The sequence below is a fragment of the Sphaerodactylus townsendi genome, linkage group LG01, assembly GCF_021028975.2.
Source record: "Sphaerodactylus townsendi isolate TG3544 linkage group LG01, MPM_Stown_v2.3, whole genome shotgun sequence".
Lineage (NCBI taxonomy): Eukaryota > Metazoa > Chordata > Lepidosauria > Squamata > Sphaerodactylidae > Sphaerodactylus > Sphaerodactylus townsendi.
In genome coordinates this window covers 160,025,826-160,045,306 of record NC_059425.1, presented here as the reverse complement: position 1 = coordinate 160,045,306, position 19,481 = coordinate 160,025,826, and the positions used below count along the sequence as shown (strand labels likewise).

The 19,481-nt window shown below is 44.8% G+C and overlaps 1 long non-coding RNA gene across 1 annotated transcript in view; it reads right to left on the bottom strand.

Annotated features, from left to right (window-relative positions):
• Positions 1-12,745: 12,745 nt before the first annotated feature.
• LOC125433720 overlaps positions 12,746-19,481 on the bottom strand; it is a 79,147-nt gene continuing 72,411 nt past the window's right edge. The window contains exons 5-6 of the long non-coding RNA XR_007244658.1: positions 14,305-14,361; positions 12,746-12,883 (exon numbers count right to left, since the gene is read on the bottom strand). This is a non-coding gene — a long non-coding RNA (uncharacterized LOC125433720). The remainder of the gene's footprint in view (positions 12,884-14,304; positions 14,362-19,481) is intronic.

The window sequence follows — 19,481 nt, the reverse complement described above, 5'->3', positions numbered from 1 at the left end:
CCAATCAGTGAAATTTCAGTATAACTTTAAATATTTCTTGGGGGAGAGGGGTGTTGGTGTTGGTTTATAGTAATTTATATTTTGTTAACAGCTGCATTACTCTTTTTTCAGCCAGAAATAGAATAGAAAAGTAGATGAATGAGCAAGTGAAGCTGTTTACAGTAGCCTGACAGCCATTAACCATTGCTAATGGTTGCATAAGTTATCATGGAGATCAGAACGAGATACAATGTTCTCATATCCTCGGTTTTATTCTCACAACAACCCTGTGAGGTAGTTTCACAGTGGAGCAGGGATTTGAACTTGGGTCTCCCTGTCTTTGATACTTTAATCAAACCATCATTCTAGATTTGCTCAAAGCACAAGACATAAGCCATTGAAACCGGCAAACCTACAGGAAATATGGAAATGGGCAGCTGAATCTTTTCATGGCCATAAAGAAAAATAACGTATAATCTCATAAATAACAACCCATTACGCCTTCTTTACCTCTGACACCTGAATAGTTCCATAGGCGAAGCCTGATCTTGTCAGTAGAGTCCAGAAGCCAGCCATTATTGTAGGTTGGACCTCAAGGCAAGTACTTGGATATTTGTATTTGGAATACCAGGGTTGTGACGCACAGGAAGGCAAAGGCAAACAACTTCGGAATGTCTCTTCGCTTGAAAAACCCACTATGGGTCGCCACAAGTCAGATGTGACAATGGCAAAAAAAGAGAGAGCCTCCATTAACGAGACAGGACCTCAAGGACGTAGGTAAGGGGGGTTCCTGGGTTCAACCCCCACATTACATGTCCGAAGCTCCGCCCCCTGTTTGTGGGTTTTTGGTATTCTAGTGTTTTTCCAGTTTGTGGTCTGCAGGGAGCACAGCTTTTAGGCTAGCAGCACCAAAATTTCAGGGATTTTTTGGGAGACTCTCCTAATGATACCACCCAGGTTTGGCGAGGTTTGCTTCAGGGGGTCTGAAGTTATGGACTCCCAAAGGGGGTACCCCCATCCCCCATTGTTTCCAATGGAGCTAATAGGAGATGGGGGGCTACACCTTTGAGGGTCCATAACTTTGGACCCCCTGAACCAAACTTCACCAAACCTGGGTGGTATCATCAGGAGAGTCTCCTAAAGATGCTCTGAAAGTTTGGTGCTTCTAGCTTAACAATTACACCCCTGACAGCAGGCACCCCCCAAATTTCCCCAGATTCTCCTTTTAAATTCAACCCCTTCGGCATGGTTTTAAATGGAGAATCTGAGGTCCCCAGTTTAAACATACTAAGTGATGCTGTTTCAGGGTGGGGGATAATCCACCCCAAAACAGCATCACTTTCAATCCAGTCTTAACTGGGCACCCCCGCAGATTCTCCCCTTTAAGGTGGATTAAAGAGGCCTATCTGGGCTCCTTTGTTTAAACAATCATTGAAAGCGAAAGTCAGGGGGTGGATTCCAGCATCACAGCGGCCGCCCATAGTGGGTGGGGCACAATCGCAGATTTTGCACCAGGCTCCATTTTCCCTAGCTACTCCTCTGCCCGGAGGGAAGGGCAGAAGGGATTGCCGGCTGGCAGCCCAGCCAGGGGATGGGGGGGGGGGGGGCAGAGGAGTCTGCCGTCCCCGGCCTTGGAGAGCTGCTTTTATAAGCACTGAGGCCTGGGCGCGGTGCTTGGAGGTGTCACCCCGCCCCCCGAACCCACCCCATAAAAAATCTACATAGCTGCAGGACCTCCTACCCCACCCCCCAGCCCATTCACCATCCTAAATGGGTATTATTCATTCCGTCTAAGTGGCAAAAGAGATCTTGTGGTTATTCTTCTGTGTGAGAGGATTGCTTGGAAAACAGAAACATTCTTGTGTCTGTATTGCCCAGGCCACCATTTTTTTTAGTCATATGAAATGACACAGATGATCTAGTTATTGATGGAGTGGGTGTGAATGTTTACTATAGATACCATTGTAACATGTTGAATCACTGGTACGTTGGGTGCTGAGTCACAAAGTAGATATTGACTAGCATGATTTCAATTGTGAAGAGACACACAGATCCTATCCTATAACTGTTCCTCTTAAATACGGATGCCAAGGAGCCTCTTTTTCCCCTTTAAAAACTCAAGAGTCCAAGACCCAGTTAAATTTCCAGTCCAAAAAAAAGTAGGGGCCATTAAATCAGTGGCACATCAGTTACTTTCATCTACATGCACATTTAACTGACTTCAATGGAACATATGATTGGCGCTTTATTTAACTTAAATAAAGTCAGGGAAAGCAAGTGCCTATCATTACATTCCCACATGAAATATACTGGCATATGGTTCTGCCATTAATAACACTGGGCACAATCCAGTTAAAGTTACGCAGTTTTTAAAGTCCCATTGATTTCAAGAAAAGATTTAAGAACCAGCTTCATTACAAGGCATCCAAGAGTCCTATTGTTGCAAATTCTATCAGATTTTCTTCGTATGTGCAAATCTCTACTGGTGACCAGACTTTAACAAATGCTGGTATTAATTGCTTTAATAGGCAGAATGACTTATATGCATTTACTTAAAATGTGCAGAATAGCCATTTTTGTTTGTTTAACAAGCAGCATTCTACAGGTGAATGACAAGTGCAAAGTTGGAACCACTTCATATCTTACAAAGTTCTCCTGTCCCCTATGCAATCTCTGGCCCCTTCTGCTCATGCAGAATAATGCACATTCAATCCACTTTCACAATTGTTTGAAAGTGGATTTTGCTATTTTGCACAGTAAAATCCAGCTTCAAAATGCATTGAAAGTGCATTATTCTGCATGTGCAGAAGGGGTCTCTGAGGGTCCTGTCACTCAGATCTCAGCTAGATGTTCAGTGCTTAGAACTCAATTGCCAGCTGTTTGCAGACTTTATTTAGATTAATATAAATGATTTTTTTGGGAGGGGGAGGTCTGAAAGCCGGTCCCTCAGTGCTGCTGTTTACCTCATTGGGAAAACTTACATGTATTGATGGCTATTGATAAGTTTCCCTAGTGGGACAAATGGTAGTTCTTTGGGGCTGTTTTAATTAGGAAAACAGCATGGGGGTGGGGGTTTAAACGTCCTCTCTCCTCATATCACTGTCTAAATAATGATTGGACCCAATTGAATTTCAAACTCAAAAGTCTGAGAGATTCAACTGAGAGATTGCTTGGCATCACCTTTACAGACCCAACCTGTTATGCTTACCGCAGGGCTCTTCACTTCACAGTGGGCTTGTAGTGGGATCTCTTCACGTTTCTGTTTATATGGAGAAGGCATTCGAGGAAATAGGTCCATTCAAGAAATCTTGCTGAATGTTCACATACACACACATCCCCATTGTGCAGCAGACACCTTGTGTATAATTGGCTCCGTTATTCGTTGAAGACCTTAGAAGATCATCTAGGATAGTGTAACAAGAAAGAATAGTGTCAAAGAGACCAGCACACTTCTTACTGTTTCTCATTAGGTATTTAAAACACTGATAGCCAAAGAAGCCTGTGTTGGCTGTAATGTTTTTCTTCCAAGATTTAAAAATTGCTAGATGGGCATGAGCTCTAATCAAAGAGAGTCTGAGCTCTGCCCCCATTAGGGCTGTTAGGGATCCCTTTGGAAGTGCCAAGACACGTCTAAGAAATAAGTTTTGGATGGGTTCCAGACTCCAGAGTGTTTGCTCTTTCCAGCCCCAAACTTCACTGCAGTATAGTAGATGAGGGACTGGGTCCATGAGAAACCCTTCCCTGCTATCATAAAATCTCAAGATCGCACCTATTTAAGGCTGAAGCTCTTATAGCTGCTAGGTGACATTCCAACTCCATGTCTCACTGAAGGCAATTCCCAGATATTCAAATAAGCTCCATTGCTCAATGGGAATACCAGAGGGTTTTTTTGGTCTTTTCCTAAATACCGTTGCCTTGGGGTTTTTTTGCATAATTGATGGAAACTGACTCCTCCTTATAATAATCTCCCTGCAGCAACTTTTAAAACCCAATTCTGGTAAGGGAAATTAGAATAATATCATCTACTTATAGTAAGATGGAAACTTTCTGACCAATAAAAGGGGCTAGGAACGCTGGGCCCGAAATCTTCTGCACTATATCATTTATGTATAGATTGATTGAAGAGCAGAGAAGCCTGGGCCCATTTTTGTTTTACTTGCTTTTTAACGGGAATTTTGTTGGTTAGGAAGCCTGAGATACCCTCCCTAATTCTGGCAAATGTCTGAGTGTGATTCATACAGAAGGAATAGAAGGTGTTTGTCAATGTTCAAATTCATTCCATCCAAAGTCTATCCCTATCAATTGAATCAAAACCATAGCCAGATCAACAAATGCCGCATCTGGTAGGTCCTTTCATAACAGAGAGGGCTAGATTGTAGAGGGTTTGACAACCATCAATGGTAGACTGTCCCCTTTTAAAGCCCCTCGGTGAGGATATATGATAGGTTTATTGATAACCCAATCCTCAAGTTTGTGGGATAGAAATTTACCAAAAGGTTTTGATGCTGTGTTTAATAAGCTTATTGGGCAGTAGTTGTGGAGATCAGTTTTGTCACCTTTCTGATAAATGGGAGTCACTATTGTCAGCATAGAGAAAACCCTTTATTTGCCACTTTCATGTCTTCTCATCACACAGCAGCCACCACAGATATAATTCAACATATCCAGTGGTGGGATCCAAAAATTTTAATAGCAGGTTCCGATGGTGGTGGGATTCAAACAGTGGCGCCGCCGCACACACGCACCCCCAGTCCCTATTGGGCTGGGAGGTTGCTTTAGTAACCCCTTCTCGGCACTCAGGAAAAAATTAGTAACCACTTCTAGAGAAATGTTGAGAACTGGTTGGATCCCACCTCTGAACATATCCTGTAATGCTATGGTCTGATTGAATTGGGCCGTGCTGATGTTATAGGTGGAATGCAGCACTGATTAGCTTTTTATACACTGCAGGGAACACTGATCCACGCTGAGCTGTTCACGTGGCATCAGCATGCCACAGAACTCTGCCCATCCAAGGTGGTTGTGTCTGGAAGCCAGACTGGCTGCTGTGTGCACTGAGATGAGCCCTTCTTTTGATTCCCGCCCAGACCATAAATTCAACAAACCCCGTTCTCACCCTTCAAAAAGCACTGACGTGGTACATTGATTTGTGTTTGGTCTGGCAAGAAGTAAATGATCAACAATGATTAATTTCGGAGTCAGCCACACATTCTGTCCTAGGATTCTCCCTGAAGCCATTTTCCCCTCCCCTGTGCTGAAATAATATCCCTTAGTAAAAGCTGGGCAGAAAGGAAAATCTGCTGACACAAGCAGTCCCACACCCTCCCCGCCAGCGTACCAGCAGCACTGTCAGTCTCACGCTGACTCACCGTGCAGTGACATCAGCAGGAGTGACGTGGATGCCTTGCGTCTCCATGGAGCCGCGGCACACCCTTCAGCATGAGAGTGCCATCATTCACAGCCAGCTAAGCCTCCCTTTCCAAGGGCTGTGAAAGATTAATCCTTTGACCCAGTTGCAGCTTTATTGAGCAACCAGAAGGGATCCTAACTGTGCTGAGACTTGCCTGACCTTCCGTGGCTTCCGTGGAGTAAGAGCACGACCCATTTCACTTTGCAGTTATCTGTGTCAGGCATGTGAACGGCTGTATTTTAAACCTACGCCACAAAGAGGGTTGGTTCTCATTGGCTGCTGATTCTTGATGCATGAGTTTAGTTAAGTTGATTCAATTTATATCCCGTCTCCCCCGAAGGGTTCGGGGTAGTGCACAACAATAGTATAAGTAACAATATCAATATCAGCAATATCAATACTAACAAACATCAATAAGCATCACAATATGCAAGAAAAAATTCATAGACATGGGCAATAAAGTCAGCAAAATAACAAGTCACAATATCGTACATTACAAAGTCAGTATTGTACATTACAAAGTATACCATCACACAAAATTATCAGTAACATGACACATTAGCATATGATGTAACAGTATCAACAAAATAACAACTATCATGACATATACATAGCTGTATATGGATATACAATGGATATCAATACTTAGTGCACAATAACATGACAATATCATTAATTAAGAGAACATCAATAATCCTAGCCCAATAATACTTTAAAAAAATACAGACACAGATGGTGAACACTTCTTCTATATGAAGACTGCAAAATCTCACAACCTAGTTTTATATAACAGTCTATAGCAGTGATGGGGAACCTTTTCGAGACCGAGTGCCCAAATTGCAACCGAAAACCCACATATTTATCGCAAAGTGCCAACACAGCAATTTAACCTGAATACTCAGGTTGTAGTTTAGAAAAAAAACAGTTGGCTCCAAGGCTCGCGTTACTCGGGAGTAAGCTTGGTGAATCAACCGTGCAACACTTAGAATGGGTGAATCACGACCCTAGGAGGGTTTACTCAGAAGCAAGCCCCATTGCCAGCAACTGAGCTTACTCCCAGGTAAAGGATCATGCCCAGCCCAGCCAAGATGTGTGTGTGGGGTGTGTGTGTGATTTTTCACCCCCCTTCATGATGAACTCTGTGCACGCGTGCCCACAGAAAGGGCTCTGAGTGCCAACTCTGGCACCCGTGCCATAGGTTTGCCACTACTGGTCTATAGCAATGGTAGGGTAATAAGTAAGCCCAGCAACTAACCTAAAAAAATGAGGAACTAAAGCTCCCAGGCTTTAAATGCCAATTGCTCTTTTCCTCCTGTTGTGGATGGGAGGTTGTGATTTCAGAGATTCTTTGGGGAGGAAGAAAGTGTTGATTCTGGCCCTTACCTACTGGCTTTCCCCTGCAACTCTCTTTTAAAGATGGCTTCCCCCAACCCAATAGCCATACCTTCCTTATGTTGCTATCACAAGTTTGAATCCTGGCAAACCCTTCTAAGGCCACTTCTGGACATGCAGAATAATGCACTTTCAATCCACTTTCACAATCACTTGCAAGTGGATGTTGCGATTCTGCACAGTAAAATCCAGCTGCAAAGTGCAATGAAAGTGGATTGAACGTGCATTATTCTGCATGTGCAGAAGGCGCCTATGCCTATTTACTTCAGTGGCTAGAAAGACATAACAGTGTTTAGGATGGGACTCCTAATAGACTAGGGCCTGCCCAGGTTAAAATTCCCACTGTGCCATAAAGCCTGCAGGATAATTTTGAGCTGGTTATTTTATCTCAGCCAAACCTACCTCGCAGAGTTGCTGTGAGGGTAAAACAGAGGAAGGGAGGTGGGCAGTGCAATCCTAAGTGCCACCTGCACTGCAGTGGCCAGCTGCTGATTTAACTGTGGCACTACTAGTCTCCTCCCTGAAGGTCAGTGAGCGTTCAGCAGGAAAAAGAGGTCGTAGTGGGTTTTCAAAGCTGCAACAAGAGGAAATGGGGGCAGACCAACACCCAGTAGGAGGAGGCAGTGGTGGGGCAGGATGCCTCAAGGTACCATGAATGCAAGAGGATACAGGAACACCTGTGGCAAATGCAACTACAGAAGCATATGTCAGCCACAGAACACAGAGGCAAATCGGAAGTAGGCATTTCAGGGGTCCTGAAAGCAGAGCCTCCCAAGGCTGCCTCCTGAGCTGTATCCTCTTGCACATACTACTTTTCTGCCCAAGGTTTCTCCCTCCTTTCTAAAAACCAAGGTTTCTTTCTCCGTTTTTTTTCACTGCACAGGGGTGGGGTGGGGGGCCCTGCTTCTCAGCACCTATCTCCAGGGAGCACATTGACAACATCCCTACAAGTGCCAGGAAAAACTAGGTAACTAAACTGGCAGGTTAAATTGACTAAAAATGATTGGCCCAAGATCACTCAGATAGTTTCATGGCTAGGTGAGGATTCATATGCAGATCTTCTTGCTTGAAGTCAAACACTCCAGTGCCAACACCAAAGTCAACTTTAATACAGGGATTAAAACTGCAGCGTGCCTCAGAAAATGTACAGTCAAAGGATGCATCTGTGCAAAAAAAAAAAAAGCTGTGTATAATTCACCAGCAGTTTTTAAAAGCAGGTGATCAGATGCCAAATTAGCACAAGCAACCGGAATAAACCACGCATGCATTTGTGCTACTGTTTCACTGCTACTGTTTCACAGCATCAAAAAGCTCGAGAGAAGGAAGAATCAGGAAACCTAGCAATATTCTCTGGCTGATTTTGCACTTTCTAAATGCTCCATGGCTTATCTGAGGAGCGTACCTGCTGCGGGGTTTCTCACCCTGCTTGTAGTTCCCCACTGCTGCCCGGCTCTTTCTTCGCTCAAGTTAGGGCCCGTGAGGGAAGCCCCGAATGGTTCCCCACAAGCCCAGGGCTTTCCCATAAGCACTGCTTAAGCACCACAAGTTTTTCCATAGTCTCTTTAACACATGCACGGGCAGATTCCATTTACTGCATTTGGACTGGCTGAATCTCACCCCATCCCCCCCCCACTCACTTTCACTATTTTAGTTTTACATGACTCTGAAAACAAATCAGGTGCTGAGACTTGGCACCCTCCCCCCCGTCTAAAATCCTTGTGTGTGCGATGGGATTGCCATCCTCCACACACATACTACCCGATCTAAAATGTAAATCTTAAATCCTTGTGTGTGAGAGAGAATTGCCACCATCCTGTTCACGGTGCCCGCACATGGCACTTTTCTGCCCAAGGTTTCTCCCTCCTTTCTAAAAACCAAGGTTTCTCCCTCCCTTTTTCCCCGCTGCATGGGGTGAGGGGAGGGCGCCGCTTCTCAGTGCCTGTCAATTGGTGAGGCGGGCCAGAGTGGCGAGGCGGGAAAACTGGCCCCGTTTCTGCTACAGAGGAGTTCTGCATGGCGGCAGAAGTCTGCAGAGCAACAAAGGGGCATTTCAAAAGGACCTCAACCTTTGCGGTTCAGGAAATTTGCAGAGCAAAGCCATTGCTGCGGGGCAGCTCCAGGCCATGCTGCAGCACTGGGGGCTATGCAAAACTCCCGATTGCATCGGGGCATTCCCTGTGCCAACAGATGGGCAATTTTGGCATGCAAAATCGGCCTCTGTTGATATCACAGGAAGGAAGGAACTGTAGAGCTCCTTGGGTTCTTTCCTCCAGTTGAACATTGCATTGCGTGTATTGCTCCATAGAGTGTGATGGGAGTCATTCTAGTGCCTGAATGTACTCTCATGTCTCACTCTTTAAACTGTTCTCTTTCATCTGCTGACTCATCTGCTTACAAGAAAGCTTATTAATTATACTCAAATGAATCCACTGAGAGGCGTAACCACACCGCATCCCCAGACTGCTTGCAAAGCTGCAGTCAGAAACTGACATTTGCAGATTAGAGAGGCTCGGCTTTTAACCAAACTGGCAAAAGCAATGAATGAGTAAATTTCTATCCCTCTTTTGCAGTGACCTACGTATACGAGAACCGATCTCTAGAATATTTACACAGAGCCAGCGTGGTGTAGTGGTTAAGAGCAGGTGGATTTTAATCTGGAGAACTGGGTTTGATTCCCCACTCCTCCACCTGAGTGGCAGAGGCTTGTCTGGTGAACCAGGTGTGTTTCTGCACTGCTACATTCCTGCTGGATGACCTTGGGCTAGTCACAGTTCTCTCAAAACTCTCTCAACCCCACCTACCTCACCAGGGGGCTTTCCCCACTCACCTTCTGCTGCGCGCCGCTCTTGCACCCCCTCAGTGCGCGTCATTCCTGGCGCGGTCTCGGGGTCATCAAAAGGTGCCATTTCTTCAGCGCCAGGAATGATGCGCGCTGAGGTGGTGCAAGAGCGGCAGCGTCAGGGCGGCTGCATGGTTGCTGCCCTTGCAAGTGGGGAGCGCTGCTGGACCCCGCGCTACTTTCCCAGAGTAGCGCGCAGCAGAAGGTAAGTGGGGAAAGCCCCAAGGTGTCTGTTGTGGAAAGAGGAAGGGAAAGGAGCTTGTAAGCCACCTTGAGTTTCCTTACAGGAGAAAAAGGTGAGGTATGAATCGAAACTCTTCTTCTTTAATCACAAGACTGATGCAGAAGAAAATGTAGAATTTATTCTCATCGAGTCCTTTATTTTTGAAAACAGTAAAACAAGTGGACACCCACAAGGACTTGTGGGAGGATAAAATTTCCCCCTCCATCATTATTTCTTCTTTTCCTATCTTGAAAGCCCCCATAGCCTCTCCCTTTTTCTGTTCCTTCTCTCCTTCTCACTCAACATCGCAGTCTTTAGACACACACACCCACAGCGTCTATTTCAGAAAACTGGCCCAGTTGAGTGAGGTCAGCTACTGGGCCAAGCCCATTTGCATAGTGAGAAACTCTCAAAAACCTGTGAGGTGACACCTCACTTTCCTCTGTATCCCCCTCCCCCTATTATTTCCCCTTCCTTCCTTGAGGCAAACCCCATATCCTCTCACCTTTCCCTGCCACATTCTTTCCTTATCAGACATTCATCAGTCTATTTTTTATCTGCCTCCTATTCATTTACTTCATTTATAACCTATCTTTCTTCATAGTGGGGGCCAAAGATGCTTATATCATTTTCCTCTCCTCCTGTTTATTCTAACAACAACTCTGAGGTAGATTATGCTGAAAGTATGTGACTGGCATGTCATCTAGTGAGTTTTCTGGGCAGATTGGTGATTTAAATCTGAATTTCTCAAATCCTACTCTGAAGCTCTAACTACTACACCACACTTTCGTTAATAGGGTGGCTGCTGTTGAACAGTGACAAGCAGCCAGGCCTAGGTGAGTTGTGAAATTTGGGTGATTGCATGTTGCCTAGTGATTGCTGCCAGGCCTGACTCTGATGGGTGTTCCCTCAAACATCCTTGTAAAGAGTCCTTCCCTCCCCCTGATTTTTACTGTCAGAAAGCAAGCATAGAATGTTGTGGTTACCTAGCAACTGCCACTGAGGGCTTCTGATTCTTAAAGCTATAAGTACTCCTGTTATGATTTTTGGGATTTTTAATACCTCCATGTATTCCTTTAGTTTTCAAATTGTACTGCAGGCCTGGGGCCCTTCCTAGTTTGTAAAAAGATCTGTCTTGGCACTTCACAGGCCCAGGCTTTGGAATTAAGTATTCTCAGATTTGGTAAACTTTGCTATTAGAAAATACCAGTGGGAACCTACAAGAAATTTGTGGGAGCAGGTATTTCATTCTCCTCCACCTTTGCTTCCTCCCATCTTCCCATATTTCTCTCAGTCTCTCACTCTTTCTCTCTCCTGCTATCCCTTTGCTTACTATATCATTCTCCTCTCCTCCTGTTTATTCTAACAACCACCCTCTGAGGTAGATTATGCTGAAAGTATGTGAATGGCATGTCATCTAGTGAGTTTGTATAGCGGAAAGCAAGCATAGAATGTTGTGGTTACCTAGCAACTGCCACTGAGGGCTTCTGATTCTTAAAGCTACGGATAATCCTGTTATGATTGCTCTCCTCCATGCCTGTCGCTTTCTCTCTCCTTCTGCCCCTATCACTCTCCCAGATTCCCACATGTTTCTTCCTGACACCCACAGCAGCAGTAGTGGCACTGGGTCTCCCAGAACCACAATGGATCTCCCAACTTAAGAGATCAGTTCCTTTAGGGTTAGCTTATCCAGGTTGGAAAGTTCCTGGATATTTGAAGGTGCAGCTTGGGAGGGTGAGGTTTAGAGAGGGAAGCAAGTTCAGCAAGGTATAATGCCATAGAGTCCAATGAAGCAATTTTCTCCAGGCGAACAGATCTGTTATCTGGAGATTATTCTGGGTGATCTCCAACCCTCACCTGGAGGTTAGCAACTGTAGTTCCCCTGTTGTGCAGACAACACTTCGGTTTTGGGGGATTTCAACTCCCCTCCCCCCCATGTAACATTTTACTTTTCAGATTTTGCTGCAAATCTTGGGGGTGAGATCCCCCCATTTGAAGAAAAATCTCCTTTCTGTCAATGTGGGCCCGATCTGCAGATTTATATATCCACAGATTGGCTCTCACTTGAGAAATGGAAGAGGATGAATAAATTCCTCATAGTCTCTGTGCAACCAGTAGGAGACTGGGAGCAACTGAGGCCTGGAGAAACAATGTCACGTGATACACAACATCACTGCCGCCTACATAACTGGAAATATCATCACAATGGCATGCTATGTTCTAGGATTTCTCCAAAACTTTATGGAAAAACCACAGAAATTGAGGAAATTCCTAGAGCACTGCATGACATATTGCATGACACTTGCAATGTTGCATGATAATGTTTTTCCACTATTTGTTCCCCTGTTGTTCCATTCAACATCAGCAAGGCTCAGGGTCAATACCTTCTTGTCCCTGCCCCATTTTTTTCTACCAGTGACAACGTAACTCTGGCTCCCCACTCTTCCTGTCACATTGCCATGATGTTAACTGCTTGTAGCCTAGTGGGTCTCGTACTGCTTCTTCAGGTTTAAGGTGAGTCTTGGGACTGGAAATGCTGATGGCCACTGCCTTAGTGAAGAAGTAAATAGAATTAAGGAACCCAATAGATGAGGTGTGGAGTATTCAAGAACCAAGGGGAAAAGAAGGCAACCCCAACTGGGAAAAAGTCCATTGGGTCAGAGGTCAACTGCTGCCTACATTTTAAAACACCTCCCATCCCTGTTAGTTTTGTGTCAAGTTGCCAGAAAAAACTTTTGATTCTTCTAGCTGTCTTTTTTTTCCATAACTGAATCATGTGTAATTACTTCAGATGACATATTGAAATAATCAATTCAAATTAAGATGTTTTTGTTCTTAACACATATAATCTTTATTCCGCCATTATAAAGTTCACATTGTAACAATATACTACAGTGGGAAGGAGGTGGGTGGACTGAAATTCTCTGAAGATGTTACTGGTGGGAAGGCTCGTTAGGATCTTACCAAAATATCGCCTGTGATTCATTTTAACCTTAACCTGATGATCCGAATGTACAACAGCGTCTTGATCTTCAGGAGTCTGCACAATTAAAAAGCAACAAACAAAATCTTAATGGATTACATAAAAAGTCTTACGCTTGAATACATTTCTATACATATATTTTTAGCATGGGGGCAGACTGTTCTCTGATTATTTTGAAATGTTAAAAAGAAATAATACCCCATCTCACAAAGTTATTAAACTGGAGCTGATTACAGCTCCTATTTATATCCAGCTTCAGGCTTGGAACTGAAGCTCCCCAGAGAAAACTAGGGGGAATGTGTTCCATTCAGTTCTTCTGGACCTCAGCTGTTGACTTCATTGGCTGAGATGTGTATCATGGGTGTTGCACTTAATTGCCAGGTGTATAGGAGTCACATTCAGATTGGAACCATGATAACCAGGGGTTAATCATCTCCCTGACACCATTTTCTTAAGCTGAAATGGCTCCAGGGAACATTTACTTGCCTCTGTGGGGAATCTTACATGTAGCCAGAGGTGTAGCTCCAAGGGGGTGGCGGCGGCAGTGGGGGAGGGGGTGCACGACGCACTGGGTGTATTCCCTGTGGGGATGTGACCTGGCATGGGTGTTGGAGGGCGTGGTGGGGTGTGGTGTTGCAGGGCGGGGCGGGGGTGGAGGACGCACCAGCGCACCAGCTGCTTTCCCCCTTTGCTATGTCTCTGCATGTAGCCATCAGTACATAAACATTTTCCCAATGATGCAAATAGCAACTTCCTGGGTCAGGAAAATGGCACTTGGGGGAGAGAATTAAGATTCGTCTCCCTCTCTGCTGTGAATCAGGTACCCATGTGCCTGGGTATTCCAGCCAATCATCCTGTGTATGATTGAAGGACCTGGAGAGCATACAAGAATACGTAAAATACTTTAAAACTGTACTGGATGCAAAAAGATTTCAGTTGCACAATGACAATATAAACACTATCAGTTCAAAGCCTGTTGCTACTTATGTCACTTCTGCTAGATGGGCTCCAAAGGAACAAGTGTTGTAATAATTGTCTGATCCTGTGTCAGGTGAGCTCCAGAGGCAGCAGTATGGGGGCACATACATCCTCCAATGCCCCCAAACACCCACTTGGGTGCTTGTGCATTGAATCAGACCCGCACTTAGACCCCCCCCCCCTTTTTAAAGAGCCAGAAGTAATGAAAAAATGCAGCAATCCTTTTTGTTTGTTAAGCTAGAGTTAATTTTTGGTTATGCTCTTTGGAAACAGTCAATAAAAGCTAAAATGTTGTGTTATCTTGTGGTCAGAGGGCATATAGCCTCTATCAGCCAATGGGAGAAGAAAGTGTTTCTCAGATGAGGTAAATGATTCTGCCAGTCTTTATCTTGCTGCATTTCAAACAGATTGTCCTTGCATAAGTCAGTCCAGGCTGGGTCATTTTGCAAGAGTTCCTGCATGCTTGCCTGCAGTGGATTGAATGGATTCTTGGATCTTACCTCATACAATATGGGATGTGTGTAAACAAGGATATATTGTGCCCAAAGCTCCTTTTTCTGAAAAAATAGAAAAACCTTCAGTTTTAAAGAACATGGTTGAAACCATACATTGATAAGTTACATGCAACACATTGATATGTTTCTCCATTCTCCCTTTAGGTAGCCCTGTAGGCATGGCTTTTACACAAAACCTTTGGATAGCACTGCACAGCACGGTTATTGTGAGATGATGGTTTTGAAAATTACTTCTGTTAATACTTCTGAGCTTATGGGAAAGTAAGAGAAGAAGAAGAAGAAGAAGAAGAAGAAGAAGAAGAAGAAGAAGAAGAAGAAGAAGAAGAAGAAGAAGAAGAAGAAGAAGAAGAAGAAGAAGAAGAAGAAGAAGAAGAAGAAGAAGAAGAAGAAGAAGAAGACTTTATTTACAGTCAATGACCAAATATAAGGAAAGTAAGATATAAATAATTTAAAATAAAAATAATACAGGTACATCTATTTCAGGCTCCTCTGTTTGAATCCCAGTTCCAAAATGCAATTGTCAGGGCTAGGAGAGTTGAAACATGATGGACCTGCATCTCAAACCATGCCCTCAGATGCCTCCAATTGACTTGTATCTACCCTAACAAGATTCCCTGATGGTTGGTCGATGATGTAAATTAGTCCTGGCTTAACACATACCGGTACATTGCTTGATTAGAATAGCAATAAATGGAAACCCATAAGGATTTGTGGGAGGTATCCAATTTCCTCCTCCCTCACTATTTCCTCTTTCCCAAAAGCCCCCTTAACCTTTCCCCATTTCCTGCTTGCTTATCTCCTTCTCACCCAACAGTTCATGTACCTTCATCTGTTCCTTTGTCTTTACCTTCTTCACTCTCACTCCCTACCTAGGACCACTGTGACCCAGTTATGTTGTGCCAGCCAGGCCCACTTACTTGCATGCTGAGAAACCTGTTATTTGTGGGGTGGTGGCACCTCACTTTCCCCTCTATCCCCTTTCCCACACTAAGAACATAAGAACATAAGAACTAGCCTGCTGGATCAGACCAGAGTCCATCTAGTCCAGCATTCTGCTACTCGCAGTGGCCCACCAGGTGCCTTTGGGAGCTCATATGCAGGATGTGAAAGCAATGGCCTTCTGCTGCTGCTGCTGCTGCTGCTCCTGAGCACCTGGTCTTCTAAAGCATTGCAATCTGAGATCAAGGAGGATCAAGATTGGTAGCCATAGATTGACTTCTCCTCCATAAATCTGTCCAAGCCCCTTTTAAAGCTATCCAGGTTAGTGGCCATCACCACCTCCTGTGGCAGCATATTCCAAACACCAATCACACGTTGCGTGAAGAAGTGTTTCCTTTTATTAGTCCTAAATCTTCCCCAGCATTTTTTCAATGAATGCCCCTGGTTCTAGTATTGTGAGAAAGAGAGAAATTTTTCTCTCTGTCAACATTTTCTACCCCATGCATAATTTTATAGACTTCAATCATATCCCCCCTCAGACGTCTCCTCTCCAAACTAAAGAGTCCCAAACGCTGCAGCCTCTCCTCATAAGGAAGGTGCTCCAATCCTTCAATCATCCTCGTTGCCCTTCTCTGCACTTTTTCTATCTCTTCGATATCCTTTTTGAGATGTGGCGACCAGAACTGAACACAGTACTCCAAGTGCGGTCGCACCACTGCTTTATATAAGGGCATGACAACCCTTGCAGTTTTATTATCAACTCCTTTCCTAATGATCCCCAGCATAGAGTTTGCCTTTTTCACAGCTGCCATGCATTGAGTTGACATTCCCATGGAACTATCCCTTTCCTGGTCTGTGACTGAGAGCACTGGCCCCTGTAGCGTGTTTGTGAAGTTTGGATTTTTTGCCCCTATGTGCATCACTTTACATTTAGCTACATTGAACTGCATTTGCCATTTCTTAGCCCACTCACCTAATTTATCAAGGTCCACTTGGAGCTCTTCGCAATCCTTTGTGGTTCTCACCACCCTACATAATTTGGTATCATCTGCAAACTTAGCCACCACACTAGCCACCCCTACTTCCAGGTCATTTATGAATAAGTTAAAGAGCACTGGTCCCAAAACGGATCCTTGGGGGACACCACTCCTTACATCTCTCCATTGTGAGAACTTCCCATTTATACCCACCCTTTGTTTCCTGTTCCTCAACCAGTTTTTAATCCATAGGAGGACTTCCCCTCTTATTCCTTCATTGCTGAGTTTTCTCAACAGTCTCTGGTGAGGAACTTTGTCAAAAGCCTTTTGGAAATCCAAGTAGACAATGTCCACTGGTTCCCCCTTATCCACATGTCTGTTTACACCCTCAAAGAACTCTAAGTTTGTAAGACAGGACTTGCCTTTACAAAAGCCATGCTGACTCTTCCTCAGCAGGTCTTGCTTTTCTACATGTTTAATAATTTTATCTTTAATGATAGATTCTACTAATTTACCAGGAACAGATGTCAAACTGACTGGCCTGTAATTTCCTGGGTCCCCCCTAGCCCCTTTCTTAAAGATTGGTGTGACATTGGCCATCTTCCAGTCTTCAGGGATGGAGCCTGATTTCAGGGATAAGTTGCATATTAAAGTGAGAAGATCAGCAATTTCATGCTTGAGCTCTTTAAGAACTCTTGGATGAATGCAATCTGGATTTGGTAGCATTTAGTTTATCAATGGCTGCCAGAACTTCTTCCTTGTCTACCACTATCTTCGCTAGTTCCTCGGATTCACCTCCTAAGAAGCTTGGTTCAGGTGCAGGAATTTTCCTCACCTCCTCTTGGGTGAAGACAGATGCAAAGAATTCATTCAGCTTCTCTGCAATCTCCCTGTCATCTTTTAACACACCTTTTGTTCCTTCATCATCTAACGGGCCTACCGCTTCCCTAGCTGGCTTCCTGCTTTTGATGTACTTGAAGAACTGTTTGTTGCTAGTCTTGATGTTCGCAGCCATGCGTTCCTCATAATCCTTTTTTGCCTCCCTTACAGCTAACTTGCTTCTCTTTTGCCACCATTTGTGTTCTCTCTGGTATTCTTCATCCAGTTAAGTTGGACTTCCATTTTTTCTAAAAGACATCTTTTTTTCCTAATAATTTCCTCAACCTCCCTTGTTAGCCATGGTGGCTTTCTTTTGGACTGGGCGCGGCCTTTCCTAACCTCGGAACACATTCCAGCTTAGCTTTTAAGACTGTGTTTTTAATAACCCCCAAGTACCTTGGACATTTTTGACTCTCTTGATTTTCCCTTTCAGCTTCCTGCGCACTATTCCCCTCATCTTTGAGAAATTTCCCTTTCTGAAGGCGAATGTAACTACATTAGTAGTTGTCACTTGTTCGCATGCAGAGATACTGAATCTGACAGCATTGTGGTCGCTGTTCCCTATCGGCTCAACAACACTGACTTCCCGCACCAGGTCCTGGGGCCCACATAGAATTAGATCTAGGATCACATCTCCCCTAGTTGGTTCTACAACCATCTGCTCTAAGCCACAGTCATTTAGCATATCCAGGAATGTTCTCTCCTTACTCTCCCAGTTTATGTGGGGATAGTTAAAATCGCCCATTACCACGACATTTTTGCATTTGTTGGCCTCTCTAATTTCTTTTTCCATCTCAGAATCCTCTTGTGCAATTTGGTCAGGGGGACGGTAATATATTCCTAATGTTAAACTATGCTTCACCCCTGGTATTGATATCCACAGTGCTTCTGTAGAGGAATCAGCTCCCCCTGCATTGTCTATTTTATGTGACACTATGCTCTCTTTGATGTATAGGGCCACCTCACCCCACTCGCCCTGTCCTATCCTTCCTGTAGAGCCTGTAACCTGGGATAACAGCATCCCACTGGTTCTCCTCATTCCACCATGTCTCTGTGATGCCCACTATATCAATGTCCTCCTTCAAAACTCTGTACTCCAGCTCCCCCATTTTAGGTTGAATGCTTCTACTATTAGCATAGAGACACTTGTATACTCTGTCTCTGTCCCTAACCTGGGATTTATGTGATTTGCCCTCTAGCCTTTTGTAGACACTATCACTTATCACATTGCTATGCTCCTCGCTTGTATGTGGTTGATTTAGAAAAACCTCCCTCTCTGTCTGCATCCCCATGGACTCTGTATTCCGAACCGAAGTCACCTCAGCTCCTGTCGGCTTTCCCCCAAGGATTAGTTTAAAAGCTGTTCTGCCACCTTTTTAACGTTGAGAGCCAGCAGCCTGGTTCCTCTTTGGTTAAGATGAAGCCCGTCCCTTTTGTACAGGCCTGCCTTATCCCAAAAGGTTCCCCAGTTCCTGACAAAGCTGAAACCCTCTGCCTTACACCACCTTCTCATCCATGCATTGAGTCCCTGTATCTCCGCTTGCCTAGCTACTGCAGCCCTGCTTGGCTAGTCGGGAACAGAGTAGCATTTCGGAGAATGCCACCTTGGGGGGTTCCTGGATTTTAACTCTTTTCCCTAGCAGCCTAGAGATACTTAGCTTCCAGGAACCTCCCGGGCTACATTTCCCAATGTCATTGAGTACCCAATGTGGACTCACAACTGCTGGACTCCACCCCAGCACTGTCTCCAACAGCCTATCTAGGACGCAGCGTGACATCCGCTGCCCAACCTTCGCATCTACAGGCAGGCAGAGTCACCATCGCAGGTCATCACGCCTCTCCACAAACCAAGTTCAACTCTCTATATTCCTAATGATCGAATCACCCACTACAAGGAGCCCCCCACCTCCCCGAGGGGTATCCTCAGTCAGGAGAGGATATCGTGACCACCAGCTAAGGAAGGGGTCCCATTTAAGGGAGCATCTTCCACCACCACAGACTGGCACCCTCCAGGTCACCCAGACTCTCATTCTCCATGACATCTGAAGAGATGTCACCTTGGGAAGATGGGACCGGCTGCTAGGTCCCTGAAAGCCCTACCGTTTGTTGCCCTCTCTGCTCTCTCTCGAAGCCGTAGGGTCTGCCACCTTGAAGCTTCAAGAGAAACGCACACCGCGCCTCCTTCGCTTGAGTGCCAGGAGCTCATTGCAGCTGCAGGAGACACACCCATGAACTTCTGCCCTGAGTGGCAGATAGTCATACATGTGACACTCAGTGCAAAACACTGGAGAGCCCCCATGCCCCTGCTGGCTACCTCTGCCTTCATAACTAATTTTGTTTAGATATTCAAATATTGATTTTAATTAG